Source organism: Sciurus carolinensis, chromosome 2 (genome assembly GCF_902686445.1).
Source record: "Sciurus carolinensis chromosome 2, mSciCar1.2, whole genome shotgun sequence".
NCBI lineage: Eukaryota > Metazoa > Chordata > Mammalia > Rodentia > Sciuridae > Sciurus > Sciurus carolinensis.
In genome coordinates, this window is record NC_062214.1 from 165,831,155 (window position 1) to 165,852,107 (window position 20,953).

Below are 20,953 nucleotides of genomic sequence, written 5' to 3' on the forward strand. Positions count from 1 at the left end.
CTTCAGAGTGATGTTATCTGAGTTAAAGTAGTTTTAAATGTGTTAAATGTGGATCTTTTACACAACACCACAGTGAATACATTGGGGAGATGTACTTTTTTGGAGAACCCAAAGGTACTAGATCCCTAATTCAAAGAGGAACATTTCTCATGTTTGTTTGTACTGTTTTTTTTTTTTTTTTTCTTCTTCTTCTTCTTCATCTTCATTTAAAATTTTTAGGTTAAGATTAAGCTTTTTAAAGTTAGTTTTGAGAACTAAGACACAATACTAATACTGTAGGAATTGATGAGGCCTTGACTTAAAGCTTTCTTTGTATTTTGATTTCCTTTTGGGAGTATTTTGCTAAGTGAAAATTGTTAGATTTTTTGTTAACTAAATTTTTTTCTTAAAGACTTATCCACAATTAAAAGAAAAGACACAATTATGAGAATTGATAGTATCAAACCATGAGATGCTCACATGTGCTTAACTATATGCCAACATGTACTTAAATTCAAATAATTTAAATGTATGTTAGATTCTAATATAGACTCCAGTTTTCAAGGGGTGCCATTAAAGCCCTTTGACATATAATTTTTTTAGAGTTTCATGTTGTAGGTGGAATGATATTCCTTGCCTTATGGTTTTTGATTACTTAACCTGTTTTTACCAATGGAATGAGCTCCCATGTACCTGCCAACTGTATTGCACATGTAATAAACAGCTCTCTTGCACACGTAATGTAATGTACAAAGAATATATATTATGGCATTTTGTTGATCTCAGGAAAAGATTGAGAGATACCTGGAGGAGAACTACTCTCAGTGAAGCCCCATTTATCATGCCCCGTTACTACCAGTTAACCAGGTAGTAAATGAGTGACCAAGTTGAGCCCAACCTAGAGCAGATGTTCTTCAACCAGCCTGCCAAATTAAGAGAGATAGTAAATTTTCATTGTTTTCAGTTTCTGAGTTTTAGGGTGATATGTTCAATTAATGATATCATTGACATAGACCAGATTCTGACTGCAGTGTCAGAATTTATTAACATTTCCCAAGTTCCCAAGCCACATCACTTTCATGGACTTTAATTCACCTAGTATTTGTGGTTCATTTATCAGCCATGGTGGGGCAATTACCAGTTTTATTCCATTCCAGTCTTAGTTACTAACATCTGTAACACCCAAGTTACACATCACATTTTACACAATGATATATAGGTTATAGAACTGCTAAGAAATGGTTAAGGTGACCATAGGGTTTCAAGAAGCAGTGCTAAGAGCAAACACAGATGATACAAATGCAAACATTGTAGGTGGTCAGATATGATTAGGAACCAGCTGAAAAACTTTTTCAGGGTAAGAGCTATTCATGACATAGAACTTGTTCAATCAGAGGGTCTGAATGGCAGGCAGTTTCAAAGTATGTTCAAGCAGGGAAATTGACCTGAACTGAAGTCCCCAGGATAGAGGTGGGAGTTCTTGGCCTGGGGATCTTATGATTAATTCACTGGGTGCTCTGTTAAGATGAAAACTTAGTGTGTGCAGCCTTACTGCTATCTTTGGTGCTTAACTTTTTATGTTTCAGGTAGCAGGTGGTTTGCAAGGATCTAATATCTGATAAGCTCACAGACCTGGTTTCTCTGATATGGGTTTACATATAATGATTTATCCATGTATCCATGAGCTTCTACCCATGCATCTATGTGCTTCTGATTTAATTTGATAACATCACAGGTGGTCATTTGGTATTAACATGATTAATTCATCAATTTGTGCCTTGATTGTGCTATGCAGCAGGGAGTTATTTTTTCTGTTGAGTTCTGCTTGTCTTACACCTGTTAGTTATGAGTTTTCCTAGACAAGTTACTAAGTCATTCTGCTTTAGCACTTGTACTCGAAGTGTGGTAGCTGAGGACAAACTTTTGCTTTATAAAATGGGGTAACTCAGGGATAGACGACTGCTGTCCTATAAAACATGGAGTAATTAAGAACAGGACACATCCTGCTCTCCACAGGTGGCATGAATAATTAACAGAAACAAATATGCCTATTTTGCTGAAAAAAAAATTTTTGAGGTAAGTTCAATCTGGTATGTTTTCTCATATAATTAGTTAATATGGAAACACAAGATACATGTCTGTTGATATAACAAACTATTTGCATTATTGATTTTATTTATTAACTATTTTAACAGAAGCAGACACAGCTAGGGAAACAATAAAATTTTAAAATTTTATTGAAATATACTTTATATACCATAAAATTAATCCATTTTAAGTGTGCACTTCAGTAATTTTAATATATTTACAGATTTGCACATTCATGTCTACAGTTTCATTTCAAACATAAGTACCATAAAATTGACCCTTTTTAATTGCACAATTCAATGATTTTTTTTTTTTTTTAGATTTGGGCAAGTTTGAACATTCCTATCATCCCAAAATAAATCTTTGTTCCCAACCTGGGAAACTTAGGAAGACCCTGTCTCAAAATAAAGTAAAATAAATAGAACTGCTGATGTAGATCAGTGGTGGAGCACCCCTGGGTTCAATCTCCAATACAACAAAAGAAAAAAAATTAATTTGTGCTTTTAAACACTTTACTGTTATAATGTAGAGTATTAATAGCTATATATAAGTGGTAAATGAACTGTTCTTGATTCTAAATCACATGATCAGAGAAACATCCTTTATATTTAGTTTGTTTTCCTTCTATTTATAATTTATATATTTGTGACAGCTTGCCGTCCTGTTTTTTCTGTTGATTTATAATAATTTTTTTAGTTTAGTCTCACACATCTCTACATATTGGTTCGTATGACAGGGAGAAGAGTGAATGACTTGAAAAAAATTCATGGAAACATTCATGTATATGTATAAAATGAATAAATTACAACTTTGGTTTCTATAATTAACTTGAACCTTATTTCCTCCTATTGGAAATTGGAGTGGATTTTGATGGCAATTGGCAGGTGAGATCCAAGATTCAGGACTTAGATTTAAAATCAAAACATTTATTCTCCCAGCACACTCCTTGTGATGTTGCCAGAGCTTCTGTCAAAAATTTCTTTATTTAAAAATTTTAGGGACATGAACTCCTTTTATATTTGTTTCCATTAGTTTACCTTAACTCTCCTACTGGTTGGTAGTGTAATGCATATAACTCAATATTTCTTCAATAATTAAAGTTTGAACATAGCTCACACACACACACACACACACACACACACACACGCACGCACACAAAGCCCTTCTTTATATAGCTACTCCTACTCCTCCTGTGTTCCAATTACTGCTTTCATTTTGTCTTCTTCCGCTTTAGTCTTATTTAACAGCTCACTGTTGTTTCTGGCTCTGTGAATACAATCCTATCCCTTTGTGGTTTCCCTAACTACTGTTAGTGAGTTTGCATGTGCAATCTGTTTCATACTGTAACTTAACTAATAAAAGCAAAATTGAAACCTTTAAGATTATCTAATGATTGGATAATGTTTCTTCTATAATTTTTTAGGAAACCCCCCTGATGTTTGACTTTCCTAACTTGTATGTTATTGAACATAGGATTGACTGCATCATGAGAACTCTAAATATATTTACAATAGTATATAGTTTATTCTTTCACTATAGAATTTCTCAAATTGATCCGTCACAGAATGGAGTGTCAATAAGACTGTAATATATAACCAGTTTTTCCACACTTCAATATACTTCTCTGCAGTAAATATTTGTATAATTTATGCAGCTGTTTAAGAAGTTGTGAAATAGACCTTTTAAAATATCATCTTAAATCTTATCAGGGCTTTCTAAATAAAGTAAATAATAAAAAATACATAATATAAATAATATCTATATATTTTCTACTAGTAGCCAATGAAATTACTAAAGAACTGAATTTTATTTTTATAGTACTTTTGTTGTGCCATACTCAGTGATATTGTACCTACAGAAATATTAAATTACACTAATTTATTTCCTCTATTTAAAAAGAGTAAATGTATAATAGTATTTTAACCTTTCAGGACTCTAAAAAAGTTTTCATGATAGCCCAGGTGCACCTGTGGGAATATGAATTTTACTAAGAATCAATTATAAAGCCTAAATGGGTGGTTTTGTGTTTATTTTTCCTACTCTTCTGTGGAAATAACATTAACCGTAAATTTTTGGCCCTATTAATCAGCATTCTCACCTATAGTGTAGTACGATGAAAACTTGTACTCAACTGATAACATTTATCAGTAGACCTTAAATAAAGGAATATAAATGTTGATTTGCAGTCTTCATACTTTTCAAGTTAATTAGTGATTTTTGTTTCTGATCTACGCAAAACAATGTTCTTGATTATTGTCTTCACTAAGAATATGAAATTATAGAGGTATAACATGGAATTTATGCAAATACTTTTAAAGATTTGGTGGGGTTTCCCAATAGGAATTAAATGTGTCAGCTTGGTTTTATTGACTATATTTGCTTAATATAAATATGTCAAGTGTATAAATCATAACTTTTAAATTAAGCTTTCTGTTACTGTAAATTTTTATCACTAATCTGGCTCTGGGATTTATTTCTTTCAAACGTATCTCAGTGCTTGAAGTCTTATAAAAATGAGCATTAGTGACTCATCAATAATAGACATTTCTCATTAAGTTGCTTAAAGTACACCCCTTTTAATTGGCAAAATTTCCATATGTTCTTTGCCCTTGAGGAGTAGACAGCATAGAGTTATATGACTATTATTTTCTAGTGATCTTTTCAGATCTCCTTCTGTGTAATGATGATTCTGTTAAACCTTACATTTGTGTGTAACTACAATTAGTCAATTCTTTTTTGACGGGACTGGGGATCACACCTAGGCCGTGACGCATGGCAGGCAAGCTATTACTGAGCTACATATCCGGCCCTCATCACATATTTTTTTTTATAAAATTTTTTTAAACTATTATATGACCCATGAACATTGTCAGGTGATGTTATGATATAAATTTAAGCAGCATGCTTTCTTCCTTATATTTCTAGTGTAAGTTAGAATCGGAAGGGTTCTGATTTAAATGCCATATACTGTTTTATCTCTAAAATGGATAAGATGAAAGGAATAAGTAAGAAGGGAGCTTGTTAGCATGGTACTAAAATATGTTTGGGCTGTTGAATGTATAAGAGAAGTACAGGTAATCTATGCCAGAGCTTACCTCAGGTCCTTACCTTCAAGCATTTCTCCCTGCTAACTTATCACAGTTATAATTAATACTTGTTCATTTGTCTGCATAATGTCTCCTTTTTGTCATTATAAGTTATTTGAGGACAAGGATCGCCTATTTTATTCTCTCCAATCACAGTATATTTTTTGGCAGTTGCTCAAAAAGTATTTGTTGAATATATTCATGAATTTGAATGTTTGACTTACAAATTAACTTTAAAAGTGCTTATTATGGAGGACTTGTAGATTTAGGATGCATGTAATAAATGCAAATGAATATTCATTGCATGTGTATATGCCAATTTTGACAACTTGGTAATTTATTGCTTATTTAAAATTTACACACATTTTTATTATTTGTTCTTCACAGTATTGCTGCAAGGTAAATGATGGCATTGTTTCCATTTTTATGATGTGTAGATAGAGAAAATTATTTGTTCCAAGGTCACATAGATTTTTAAGTGATAGATCCTGGACTTGAACAATTTGTTTTTAATATCTCTTGGATTATAGCTTTAACTTTGTTTAATATACCCAGTTCTTTATTAATGAAAGAATGGTTACAAAATTAAGGTGTCTTTGATTTTCATTAAAATCTAATAAATTAATGAATACTTTTTATTATTTGACAAGTAATAATTTTTGTAATAAGTATTACAATTTCATGAATCTAGGTTGTCTTTATTTAATCTGAGTCACATAAAAGAAAACAGCAGCCATATTTGTAAATTAATTCACTTAGGCAAGAATAGAAATCCCTGGCAATTAATGAAATAACACATAGTGGTCTTTTAATTACCTAAATTAGTTATTTTCTTGCATGGCCCTACAAATACCAGAGGTCAGTCATTATTTTTTCTTTAAAATCAATACATTTAGCAGTAATACAGAATGTGAAAGGAAATGGAAACCAAATAGAACATGATATGTTAATCAAGAGTGGACATATGTGAAGTGGAGGTGGGAAAGCCATGGACATCTGGAAAAAATCAGTGTTTTATTTGAACTAAAACTGATAGAATCCATAAGAACCACAGATATTCAATATAGAAGATCTTCTTTTTTGAAAACATATATAAACCTTACCTTAATTACTAACAGCTAAATATACACAGTAGTGTATATACTTGCATAAAAAAGGAAAAGTTTTATTTTTTCCATATGGGAGATATATATGTAATTACTTTTGGGGAGGGTACCAGGGATTGAACTCAGGGGCACCCTATCACTGAGCCACACCCCCAGCCCTGTTTTGTATATATATATTTTTTTATTTAGAGACAGGGTCTCACTGAGTTTCTTAGCGCCTCACTTTGCTGAGGCTGGCTTTGAACTCATAATCCTTCTGCTTCAGCCTTCTGAGGTACTGAGATTACAGGTGTGTGCCACCAGGCCAGCTGCAATTACTTTTATATGCACAAAGGGATACACAGAAAACTGGTATGGTAGGTTAGGAAGGAAGATTTTTCACTATATTTTCCTAACTTTAGAATTTATTTTTAACATGTGAAATTATTATGTATTCCAACAAGTAATTAAAATGAAAAATGATTCCTTGTAACAAGTTAATTTTTCTACATGAAAGAAAACTGTAATCATTATTTATTTTAATTGGATACTCCAATTTGATTTGTTTTTCCAGATCTGTTCTGGTCCACTTGATAATTTAAAAAAAGAAAACTGTTTAATGTATATACATTTTTGTTTTTAAGAGAGATACTGTTTTATTCAGTCCTACCTGTTAATTAAAATTTTATATATCTGGCCATCTTTTAAATTTAATTTTAGCTGATATACAAAGATACAAAAATTATACACATTAGTAAGATAGTATACCATATAATATTTTAGTATATGTATACATTGTGTAATTTTAAATGACGTTAAATCTATTTCTTCAAATATTTATCATACTCTTTATGCTGAAAATTTTTGAAATCATTTCTTGTAGCTTTTTGAAATGTTCAGTACACAATTGTTATCTGTATTCACCTTACTGTACAATAGCAGAATGCCAAAACTTCTTAATGATTACTGTAACTTCTTACGCATTTATCAAACTATACCTAATCCTTCCCTAATCCCAGAGTCCTTGGCCACTAGTAGCCACCATTCTACTCTTTTTCCTTTCTTTCTTTTTTTTTAATCTTTTAATTTTTTACAGACTGCATTTTGATTCCTTGTACACAAAAATGGTACATCATTTCATTTCCATGGTTGTACACGATGTAGATTCATACCATTCCTGTAATCATACATGTACATAGGGTAATGATATCTGTCTCATTCCACCATTTTATATCCCCCTCCCTCTCATTTCCTGCTACATAATCTAAAGTTCCCCCATTCTTCTCTCCCTTCCCACCCCTCCAACCCCCATTATATATCATTCTCCACTTAACAGGGAAAACATTCAGCCTTTGGTTTTTTGGGATTGTCTTATTTCACTTAGCATGATATTCTCCAATTCCATCCATTTTTTGGCAAATGCCATAATATTATTATTCTTTATGACTGAATAACATTCCATTATGTATATATATACCACAGTTTATCGATTCATCTTTTGAAGGGCATCTAGGTTGGTTCTACATGTGTGAACTGAGCTGCTATAAACACTGATTTGGCTGTGTTACTGTAGTATGCTGATTTTAAGTCCTTTGGGTATAAACCGAGGAGTGAGATACCTGGGTCAAAAGGTGGGTTCATTCCAAGTTTTCTGAGGATTCTCCACATTGCTTTCCAGAGGGGCTGCACCAATTTGTAACTCCACCAGCAATGTAAAAGTGTGCCTTTTTCCCCACATCCATGCCAACATCTAGTATTGTCTGTGTACTTGATAATAGCCATTCTAATTGGAGTAAGATGAAATCTTAGAGTTGTTTTAATTTGCCTTTCTCTAATTACTAGAGATGTTGAACATTTCTTCATATATTTATTACTTGCCTGTATGTCATCTTCTATAAAATGTCTGTCTAGTTCCTTGGCCCATTTATTGATTGGGTTCTTTGTATTTTTGGTGTAAAGTTTTGTAAGTTCTTTATAAATTTTGGAGATTAGTGATCTCTCTGAAGTACGTGTGGAAAAGATTTTTCTCCCACTCTGTAGGCTCTCGCTTCACATTCTTGAATGTATCCTTTGCTGAGAAAAAACTTATTAGTTTGAGTCCATCCCATTTATTGATTCTTGTTTTGATTTCTTATGCTTTGAGAGTCTTGTTGAGGAAGTCTGTTCCTAAGACAATGTGATGAAGATTCGGGCCTACGTTTTCTTCTATTAGGTGCAGGATCTCTAGTCTAATTCCTATGTCCTTAATCCATTTTGAGCTGAGTTTTGTGCAGAGTTAGAGATAGAGGTTTAATTTCATTTTGCTGCATATGGATTTCCAGTTTTGCTAGTACCATTTGTTGAACAGGCTATCTTTTCTCCATTGTATGTTTTTGGCTTCTTTGTCTAGTATGAGGTGACCGTATTTATGTGGTTTTGTCTCTGTGTCTTCTATTCTGGACCATTGGTCTGCCTGTCTATTTTGGTGCCAATACCATGCTACTTTTGTTACTATTGCTTTGTAGTATAGTTTAAGATCTGGTATTGTGATACCTCCTGTTTCACTTTTTCTTCTCAGGATTGTTTTGGCTATTCGAGGTCTCTTGTTCTTCCAGATGAAGTTCATGATTGCTTTCTCTATTTCTAGGAGGAATGTCATTGGGATTTTAATTGGAATTGCATTGAATCTGTATAGTGCCTTTGGTAGAATGGCCATTTTGACAATGTTAATTCTGCCTATCCAAGAACATGGGAGATCTTTCCATCTTCAAAGGTTTTCTTCAATTTCTTTAATGTTCTGTAGTTTTCATAGTAGAGGCCTTTCACCTCTTTTGTTAGATTAATTCCCAAGTTTTTTTTTTTTTTTGAGGCTATCGTGAATGGAGTGGTTTTCCTAATTTCTCTTTCAGAGGATTCATCACTTATGAATAGAAATGCATTAGATTTATGCATATTGATTTTATATCCTGTTACTTTGCTGAATTCATTTATTACTTCTAGAAGTTTTCTAGTGGAGTTTTTTTGATCTTCTAAATTTAGGATCATGTTATCAGCAAATAGTGACAACTTGAGTTCTTCTTTTCCTCTTTGTATCCCTTTAATTTCTTTGGTCTGTGTAATTGCTCTGGCAAGTGTTTCACGGATGATGTTGAATACAAGTGGTGAAAGAGGGCATCCCTGTCTTGTTCCAGTTTTTATAGGGAATGCTTTCAGTTTTTCTCCATTAAGAATGACGTTGGCTGCGGGCTTATTATAGGTAGCCTTTACAATGTTGAGGTATATTCCTACTATTCCTATTTTTTCTAGTGTTTTAAGCATGAAAGGGTGCTGTATTTTATCAAATACTTTCTCAACATCTATTGAAATAATCATGTGATTCTTAACTTTAAGTGTATTGATGTGATTAATTACATTTCTGGATATTGAACCAACCTTGCATCCCTGGGATAAACCCCACTTGATTATGATGCACTATCTTTTTAATATATTTTTGTATGTGATTTGCCAGTATTTTCTTAAGGATTTTTGCATCTATGTTCTTCAGGGATATTGGTCTAAAGTTTTCTTTCCTTGATGTGTCTTTGTCTGCTTTTGTTATTAGAGTGATACTAGCCTCATAGAATGAATTTGGAAGGGTTCCCTCCTTTTCTATTTCCTGGAATACTTTGAGGAGTATTGGTATCAGTTCTTCTTTAAAGGTCTTGTAGAATTCGACTGAGAATCCATCTGGTCCTGGGCTTTTCTTGGCTGGTAGGCTTTTGATGGCTTCTTCTATTTCACTGCTTGAAACTGCTCTGTTTAGATTGTGTACGTCTTCCTGATTGATATGTCTCTAAAAATTTGTCAATGTCATCGATATTTTCTATTTTGTTAGAGTATAGATTTTCAAAGTAACTTCTAATTGTTATGTATTTCAGTGGTGTCTGTCGTGATTCTTCCTTTTTCATCACTAATTCTAGTTATTTGAGTTTTCTCTCCCCTTCTCTTCATTAGTGTGGTAGGGGTTTATCAATTTTATTTACTTTTTCAAAGAACCAACTTTTTGTTTTGTCATTTTTTTGAATTTTTTCTCTTATTTCAATTCATTGATTTCAGCTCTGATTTTAATTATTTCCTGTCTTCTACTATTTTTGGTGTTGATCTGTTCTTCTTTTTCTAGGACTTTGAGATATAATGTTAGGTCATTTAGTTGTTGACTTTTTATTTTTTTAATGTATAAGCTCAATGCAATGAACTTTCCTCTTAGTACTGCTCTCATAGTATCCCAGAGATTTTGATATGTTGTGTCATTGTCCTCATTTACCTCTAAGAATTTTTTTATTTCTTCCCTGATGTCTTCTGTTATCATTGCATCATTCAATAGCATATTATTTAGTCTCCAGGTGTATGAGTAGTTTTTGTTTGTTATTTGATCATTCATTTCTAATTGCATTCCATTATGGTCTGATAGGATACAGGGTAGGATCTCTTTTTTTTTTTTTTTTTTTTTTGTATTTACAAATCGCTTCTTTGTGGCATAGTGTATGGTCCATTTTGGAGAAGGATTCATGAGCTGCTGAAAAGAAAGTATATTCGCTCACTGATGTATGAAATACTCTGTAAATATACATTGTCTATATCATTGATTGTATTACTTAGTTCTATATTTTTTTTGTTCAGTTTTTGTTTGTAGGATGTATCCAGTGGTGAGAGCAGTGTGTTAAAGTCCCCCACTATTAATGTGTTTTGGTCTATTTGATTCTTAAAACTGAGAAGGGTTTGTTTGATGTACATAGATGCTCCATTGTTCGGGGCATAAATATTTAAAATTGTTATATCTTGCTGTTTTATGCTTCCCTTAAGCAGTATGAAATGTCCTTCCTTATCCCATCTGACTAACTTAGGTTTGAAGTCCACTTTATCTGATATGAGGATGGAGACCCCTGCCTTTTACTGGGTCCATGTGCATGGGATGTTTTTCCCCATTTTTTCAACTTTAGTCTATGCATGTCTTTTTCTATGAGATGAGTCTCTTGAAGGCAGCCTATTGTTGGGTCCTTCTTTTTAATCCAGTCTGCCAGCCTATGGCTTTTGATTATTGAGTTTATGCCATTGACATTCAAGGTTCGTATTGTGATATGATTTGTATTCCTGGTCATTTTGGCTTATTTTTGGTTTTTAACTTGTCTTGGTTTCTCCTTTCATTGGCTTTTCCTTTAGGGTAATTCCTCCCTTTGCTGAGTTGTATTGTTGCTTTTCACTTCTTCCTCATGAAATATTTTGCTGAGAATGTTCTCTAGGGCAGGCTTTCTATTTGTAAATTCTTTTAATTTTTGTTTATCATGGAAAGATTTTATTTCATTGTCAAATCTGAAGGTTAGTTTTGCTGGGTATAGGATTCTTGTTTGGCATCTGTGTTCTTTCAGAGCTTGAAATATATTGTTCCAGGCCCTTCTTACTTTTAGAGTCTGGGCTAAAAAATCTGCTGATATCAGTATTGGTTTCCCCTTGTATGTGATCTGATGCTTTTCTCTCACAGCCTTTAAAATCTTATCTTTATATTGTATGTGAGGTATTTTCATTATAATGTACCTTGGTGTGTGTCTATTGTAATTTTGTGTATTTGGAGTCCTATAAGCCTCTTATATGTGATTTTCCATTTCATTCTTCAGTTTTGGGAAATTTTCTGATGTTATTTCTTTGAATATGTTGTTCATGCATTTGGTTTATATCTCTTTGCCTTCCTCAATCCCCAAAATTCTTAAATTCCATCTTTTCATGATATCCCATAATTCTTGGAGGTTCCAGTCATGACTTCTTAACATCTCAGTTTGTTCAACTTTATTTGCACGATTAAATATTTCGTCTTCATTGTCTGAGAGTCTGTCTTCTATGAGATCTATTCTGTTGGTGATGCTTTCTATTGAGTTTTTAATTTGGTTTATTGTTTCTTTCAAGTATTTCTGTTCTTTTTTTTTTTTTTCAAAATCTCTCTTTATTGAAGTGTTCTTTTGCTTCCTGCATTTGCTCTTTTAACTGTTTACTGGAATTGTCATACATTACCTGCATTTGCTCTGTAATCTTTTGCTTCACGAATCATTTTAAGTATGCAGATTCTAAAGTCTTTTTCTGTCATTTTAACTGCCATGCTCTCATTGGGTTCTATCACAATAGCATCTTGGTTTGTTAGGGACACTTTTTTCCCCTGTTTTTTCATATTCCCCTCTAGCAGTGAACATCAGAGATACTGAAGTTTCCCGCTTGCAGGCTTTTTATGACCCTGCAGTTTTCCACTACCTCTCCTTTGAAGGGGAGCTGAATACCAGTAGCACCCAATACAGAGAAAATGCAGCCCTGAACCAAATAACCCCTATAAAGACTAACATTATTGTAATGAACAGGATCAGTTTGATTACTATTTACAGTATTTCTAGTTGTGAACAAGAGGATGGTTGAAGGGTGTAGGATGAAAGTGAGTAAATTGAGGTGCTTGTCAAAGGGCCTCTAGTCTCCTGTAGATGTCTCAGGAAGGGAGCCTCCCTTCCAGTGATGATGACCACGCCCTCAGGAATAATTCAAAATGCCTGCACCAGCCTCCTAAGAAGCTGGGGAGCCCCGGGGAGGGTGTGCAGAGTCAGCATGGAGGCAGGTGCAATGTCCCTCAGCAGAAGGGAGGCAGGTGGGCAGGTTCAGCTACCGACCTCCGTCCTTGGTATGGGGGCGGGCTGGGGTGCTCAGTGCAGCATACAACCTTGGGGTGGGGGGGCAGACTCAGCAACAGTGACCCTTGGTGGTGGGTCAGTTGGGGACTGGGGGGATGGGGGGGCAGGTGAGCAGGCTCAGCTATGGCGTCTGACCTTGGTCTGTGTGGGAGAGGCGGACTCAGCCCCATTCTACTCTTGACTTCTGTTGAGATCAACTTTTTTAGATTCTACATATGAGTGAGATTGTGTAATACTTGTCTTTTTGTACTTTGCTTATTTCAATAATCTTCTCATTATATCCATGTTGTCAGAGATGGCAGGATTTTATTTTTTATGACTGAGTAATATTCCATTTCAAATGTACCACATTTTATTTATCCATTCATTGGTTGAAGGCACTGGCTGTTTCCATTTCTTGGCTATTGTGAATATTGCTGCATGGGACATGAGAGTGCAGGTGTTTCTTGACTAACTTTATTTCCTTTGGATATTTACCCAGCAATGAGAATGCTGAATCATAGGATAATTTTCTTTTTAGTTTTTTGAAGAAGCTCCATACTGTCTGCCACAAAGATTGTTCTAATCTACATTCCCATCAGTAACGTACAAGTGTTCCTTTTTTCCACATCTTCATCAACACATTATGTTCCGTCTTTATGATAATAAGCATTCTTACTGGGGTGAAATGATATTTCTTTGTGATTTTGATTTTCATTTCTCTGAAAATAAGAGACATTTATTGCTTTTTATGTACCTAAATCCTATTTCTATATTTTCTTTTGAGAGATGTCTATTTAGGGCTACTGCTTGTCTTTTAATCAGGTAATTTTTATTTTTTTTCCAATTGAGTTTTTTTAGTTCCTTATATATTCTGGATATCAAACCCTTGTTGATTTTAGAGTTTGCAAATATTTTCTCCTATTCCATAGGTTATTTCTTCACTCTGTTGTTTGTTTGCTTTGCAGTGCAGAAGTTATTATTTTGACATGAAGTCATTTGCCTGTGTTTGTTTTTGTTTTCTGTGCTTTGGTGTCTTGTCCAAAAAAAAAAAAAAAAAAGAAAGAAAGAAAGAAAAGTTCCTTGCCTATTCCAATATCCTTAAACAATTCCCCTATATTTTCTTTTACAGTTTCTTGTTTTCAGTCTTAAATTGAAGTCTTTAAACCATTTTGAGATGATTTTTATAATTTTCATTCTTCTGCATTTGGATATCCAATTTTTCAAGCACCACTCACTGAAAAAACTTTCCTTTCTCCAGTAGGTGTTCTCATCACTTCACTTGTAAACGAGTTTGCTGTGGATATGTGGACTTACATCTGGTCTCTTCATTCTATTCCATTAGTGTATCTGTCAATTATTATGCCAGTTTCATACGGTCCTTATTACTGAAGCTTTGTATATTTTGATTTCTAGTAATGTTTACCTCCTGCTTTGTTCTTTTTGCTCAAGTTGGCTTTGGCTATTCTGTGTTTTGTGTGGTTCTACATCAAGTTTAGTTTTCTTTTGTCTAATTCTATGAAGAATAACATAAATATTTTGGCAGGGATTACATTGAATCTGTAGATCTTTTAGGGTAGTACAGTAACAGTACTGATTCTTCTAATTCATGAAGACAGATGTCTTTCAAGTTTTTTGTATCCTCTTCAATTTATTTCTTCAGTGTTTTATAATTTTAATTGTGGATATTGTTCACCTGTTTGGCTAAATTAACCCTAGGTATTTTATTTGTATGTTTGTTTGTTTATTTGCTTTTGTAAATAGAATTGTTTTCTTTATTTCTAATTCAGAAAATTGGCTATTGGCATATAGCAAGGCTACAGTTTTTTGTATGTTGATCTTGCATCCGACAACTTTGCTGAATTAATTCATTAGTTTTAATAGTTTTGGGTGGGGTCTTTGGGTTGTCTATGTATAAGATCATGTCATTTGGAAACAGTGACAATTTGACTTGTGTTTTAATTTGGGTGCCCTTTATTTCTTTTTCTTGCCTGATTGCTCTGGCTAGAACTTTGAGCCTTTATTGAGTAAAAGTGGTTAACCTGGACATCCTTGTTTCATTCCAGATCTTAAAGAGAAAGCTTTCAGCTTTCCCTCAGAGTCAGTATAATGTTACTGGCTTATTATAAATGGTTTTCATTGGGGCTGGGGATATGGCTCAGTAGTAGAGCAATTCTTAGCATGCAGGAAACATGAAAAATAATTTTTTTTTTTTTTTGTGGTGCTGGGGTTTGAACCCAGGGCCTTATGCTTGCCAGGCAAGCACTCTACCAACTGAGCTATATCCCCAGCCCGAAAAATAATTTTTCAAAAGATCTTTATTATGTCAAGGTATGTTTCTTCTATGCCTAATTTGTTCCGTGATTTTATCATGAAGGGTTATATAATTTTATTGAATGCTTTTTCTGCATATACTAAGATGATCTTATGGTTTCCGAACTTCATTCTGTTGCTATAACACATTTATTGATTTGCATGTATTGAATCATTCCTGTGTTCCTAGATGAATCCCACTTGGTCATGGTGTAGAATCTATTTAATGCCTATTGGATTCAGATGACTAGAATTTCATTGAGGTTTTTGTTATCTATATCCATTAAAGATATTGACCTGTAGTTTCAATTTTTTTAAATTCTATCCTTGTCTGATTTTGGTATCATGGCCACATACAGTGCATGTCGAAGAATTTCTTCTCTTCCATCTTTTGGAATGACTTAAGGAATTGGTGTTAATTCTTTAAATGGTTAAATTCATCAGTGAACCCATTGGTGCTTTCCTTCAATGGAAAGCATTTTATTAGTGATTCAATTTTGTTATTGTTCTGTTTGAGTTTCCTAGTCTTCATTATTCAGTCTTGGTGAGGTATATGTGTATAAGCATTTGTCCTTCTCTTGTAACATTACCAAATTTATTGACATTTAGTTGTTCATAATAATCTCTAATGATCCTTTGTGTTTCTGTCATTTCAATTGTAATGTCTCCCTTTTCATTTCTGATTTTATTTATTTGAGTCTTATGTCTCTCCTTCTTAGTCTAGCTAAAGGTGTAACTATTTTTTAAGAACTAACTCTGTTTTATTGATATTTTGTATTTTAATCTCTATTTTACTTTGTTTTGCTCTAATCTAGTTATTTCATTCCACCGATACTAGGTTTGCTTTGTTCTTGTTTTTCTATTTTTGAACTAAGTTTAATTTACCTTTAAGGCTCTCCCTTTAACTATGAAATCTACCCACAATTATTTTTTTGTATAAAAATGAAGTAAATTATGGGATATATATATTTTTCCATTTGTTAGTGTCCACTAGCCTTATATACTCCCTTATCACCTGCTGTTTAGAATATTATCTTCTCATGTCTTTGCCTTAATATTTCACTAATTAAGTCATTGCATCCTGTTCTTTTGAAAAATTATTTTTGTCTCATTCAGAACTTCAAAATATGTTCCTATAATTTTTCCTCCTTATTTACATGTACTTATTTTCCACTAAGCTTCAACACTTTCCTTCATTTCACTGCCTTCTGTCTTCTACATGTGTATTTCTAATTTCTCTCTTTGTATTTTTATTTGTTCATACCCTCCTTCAGAAATATTTCTTCCTTTGTCTTTATCTTTTCTATTCTTAGGTGATAGAGACAAAAACAACATTCTAAAACATTTAAACATTTTTTCCCCTTCAGTTCTCCTCACCCCTTTTCTGGATAATAAAAATAGAGTAGCCAATATTGTACTAGATTACTTCATATTGTAAGCAGGTGGTTAGAGAAGGATTAATTGAAAGAAAACTTAATGTTACTGATAAGCAGTGAGTGAGTTTCAAAAAGATGGAAGGTGTAAATTAGGTACATGATTCTTGTCTAAGTGATAGAAAGAATTTTTAAGAAATTTGTCTGTGTTCTGGGAATATACAGTATCATTCCCTATCATATTTTTTTAAATGATTTTCCCCCGGTAAAGAAAAAGATTTGCAAATAAATGCCATCCAGGATAAAATATAAATAAAATGAAATGTTTTTTGTCTTATATTTTCTCATATATCAGTAAACACCTATATGTTATATATGTATATGCCATATAATAAACATACTTATAATATACATCTTTATGTAATACATGCATATAATCTCTATATATATTTTGTGTGTGTGTTGTATTTTGCTTTTCTATCAAGATTATAAACTTCTTAGAACAATTAGTCATCACTTTGTACCCACAGATTGCCAAGAATCCCCATGGAGAAGGGAAGTGAAAATGTTTGAGACGAGAACAGGAAACTTTGAAAGATAAGTGCTAATTATGATAAAAATAAAAAGCAGGGAAAAGATCTACTGTAGTTTAGCCTAGCTAAACCCTCCACTCTCACTCTTGGCAAAAATTAGACAAGTAGATGATCAGATTTTTCTTCCACTTAAACAACCTCCTTATTTTATGACATTTTCCTTGCTTAAACTTAGTTTTTATCTTTCATAGAAGTAATACATATGCTCCGATAATTGAAAAAAAAAAATCAAAAGGTACTATAATAACTCGTGACCACACGAAAACAGTTCTTTTTTTACCCTGCTGCTTCCCCAAAGCAACCATTGTGTTTCAGCTACTTCTTCTGGTATTATATTCATATTCCAGAATGTGTCTTTTACTGCATCAATTTTATACATTATTTGCTAACTTGTTTAATTTCTATGTCTGCCATAACAAATTAGCACAAATTTAATAGCTTAAAATAAAAATTTGTTTTCTAACAATTCTATAGTTTGGAAATCCTGTACAAGATTTCACTAAGCTATCCTGGGAGAGCCTCATCTTGGTTCTGGAAAGCTTCACTTACTTCTAATACAGTTGAATCTCTATCTGGTAGAAGTCAGCATGGGGCCTTTAAACAGTGAAGTCGCTCTCTTGTTCCTATCTTCTGTTAGATAGAACAGATGCTGGGCTAACTTAAAGTTGTGGTTCAAGCAGAAGGTCAGCAAGGAGGAGTTTGACCTTGAGGTGCATGGACTTCTCACACAGGATAATGTGCATTCTCACAACGATTTTCTCACTTGCTGTAAGATTTTGGTTTCCAAACTGGAGGATGCTGGATCTTTGCCCTGGACGGGGTGGGGGATCTACAACCAAGCCTGGAAAGCCCAAGGTCAAGAAAAAGCTCTCCTTTGTTCGAAGTTTGACTAGATTCCAGTCCCAGAACCCCCTATCCGGAGCGCAGCAGTTTGTGGCAAAGGATTCCAGGATGACGATGAAACTGTGCTCCCACATGACGATGCTTCCCACATGCGGCCAGCTGGAGGAGAGAATGATCATGAAGGCCTATGAGTATGGGCTGGACAACGTGGCTGCGGACGCCATTTCAGCCATGGTCTACGCAATGGAGAGCCACCTCAAAGACATACTGACATCAGTGGTGTCCAGAAGGAAAACGCACCGGTATGCCTTCGCAGCAATATGACCCCACATCCGTACCTCTAGTTCAGCCTGGTAGCCTACAACAGCTTGATTGAAGGACCTCCAGCCACATCCGCTCCGTGTGCGGGTCAGAATCCAGCTGTTCACCTGATCCTGGATGCTGTGGAGCAGCAGGTGGCACTCCTGCTGGCCTGCCCTGGGGACACTCTGCCTGTGCCTTTGCCTCAATTGAACATGTATGACCTCCTTGAGGCTTTGCAGGTACACAGGGAAGTCATCCCCATACATGCTGTGTACGCCTTCAACATTGAGAGAATCATCATGAAACTCTTGGCACCCAAATCACAAGGAGCTTCAGCAAGACCAAGTCCAACGCCAGTGCCTGGCAGCCAAGGAGGGGGTTTTGCTCTGCTAACTGGGATTTGAGGGTGTGGGATCACTTGTTGAAGAGGATGTGTTTGACTCCACATTTCGAGGCTGAAGTATAGTGTACATAGGACCTTTCCTATGGAAATGTGACATTGAGTGTGTTTTCTGTTGCTGCTGCGAGGCCATTCATGTGTGCCACTTCCCGTCTGTGCCTGCTCCCAGTTATGAAGTGATGAAGTCCTGTGCCTGGAATGGGTACACCTGTCTGAGACCCCATTTAAGGTGGACCATCCTAGAGTGAAGGCACCATTGCTGCTTCTCCCCACAACTAACAGGACATTCTTGTGTTCAGTGACAGCACACATATTATGTCTGGCAAGATGGAACTTCCACCTGTCATGAAGAACTGCACTATTGCTTTTTGTTGGAATAACCTATCCAGTGTTGAAAATCAGTTACCTCCTTTAATGACTTTAATTTTTAACAGCTATCGGTAGCCCCCATGTGATCCATCATTTCAACTCCACAAAAAATATAAAGTCCCTCCTTTGCACTTAAAACCAAATAACCAACTCTCCTAGAATGCAGTTTACTTTATAAAACATCTTCCTGCAGCTCCAGTTTGTTTAGTATTGATATGCCCAAAGATGACTGACAGACATGTCTGTTAATTATACTTAGATGTCTTCCCACAGTTCAAGTTTGTGTAGTGTTAATATGCCCAGAGGTGACTCTAGGCACATCTACTAATTATTCCTATAGAACATGTTTTAAGAAATCTTACAAATTGGATTTATGCTTGGTAATTCTATTTCTAGGAAATATCTATTTCTACCCTGAATTGAAAAATGATCCATTTTGACAGGTTACTGAAAACCAACTTTGCTTTTCTGGAGATACACATGCTTTATACTCAGTAGTGTTGATGAACAGATTAGATTGTGTAGATGGGTTTGTCTAGGACAGGAATGGCTGTATAGGTATGTGTATATGGTTCATAAATATGAAGCTGTGTGTTTGATTTTATACTTTAAATGTGACAAACATTTTGGCAGAAAATCTTTTTGTTGTTTATTACATACATAAGGAAAACTGTTGACAGAAATAAAAAAAAGATTTCACTAAGCTAAAATCAAGGTGTGATCAGGGCTGCATTCCCTTCTGGAGCTATACAAGAGAATCTGTTTTCTTGCCCTTTACAACTTCTAGCGGCAACCTCCTTCCTTGGACTTGTAGCCCCTTCCTCTGTCTTCAAATCTGGTAATATCAGATAGGCCTAGTCCTCACGTTGCCATCTCTCTGGTTCTCTCATCTGGCTTCCTGTTCCACTTTTAAGAACCCTTGTTAGTAAAGTGGGCTTACAGGGATAACTCAGAATAAACTCGCTGCTTTAAGGTCATCTCAATTACATGTGTAATATTAATGTCACTTTGCCATGTGATTTTATATATTTATAGGTTCTTGGGATCAGGTGTTAGGTTTCTTGGGGGAGGAGAGGGGCATTATTTTGCTTCCTTACCTTCCCATTTTGCTGGATAATATTACTTCTTAAGAAATCAGCATACTACAGAGATACAGCCACAACAATGTTCATAGCTGCTCAATTCACAATAGCCAGATGGTGGAACCAACCTAGATGCCCATCAATTGACAAAAGGATAAAGAAACTGTGGTATATATATATATATATATATAATACAATATTACTCAGCCATAAAAAATAATAAAATTATGGCATTTGCAGGCAAATGGATGAAATTGGAGAATATCATGCTAAGTGAGATAAGCCAATCTCAAAAAACCAAAGGACGAATGATCTCGCTGATAAGCGGATGATGACACATAATGAGGGGTGGGAGGGGGCAAAAATGGAGGAAGGAGGGACAGTATAGAGGGAAAAGAGGGGTGGGAGGGGTGGGGGGAAGGAAAAAAAATTAACAGAATGAATGAAAAACTATTACCCTAGGTAAATGTATGATTACACAAAAGGTATGCCTCTACTTCATGTACAGAGAAACAAGATGTATCTCATTTGTTTACAATACAAATAATTTTTTTAAAAAAAGAATTAAAATAAAGGTATTTTGTCCATCTACAATAAAAATAGTTTTAAAATAAAAAAAAAGATTCACTCACTACTCACTATCCCTCCAATTATAGTTTATATCACATTTAAAAATTATATATATGTCAGTTTTTTTCATTATTTGGAACTCATAAATATTAACATTATAATGGAAGTTCTAAGTAGTTAGGGAAGAAAAATAAATTGGAAAGGAAAAAT

At 34.3% G+C, this 20,953-nt stretch overlaps 1 protein-coding gene and 1 pseudogene across 20 annotated transcripts in view; both read left to right on the plus strand.

Annotated features, from left to right (window-relative positions):
- The window catches only part of Gphn (gephyrin), a 641,988-nt gene that overhangs the window by 258,883 nt on the left and 362,152 nt on the right, over window positions 1-20,953 (plus strand). The window lies entirely within an intron of this gene.
- LOC124974017 (transcriptional adapter 1-like) lies at window positions 12,663-20,320 on the plus strand (annotated as a pseudogene).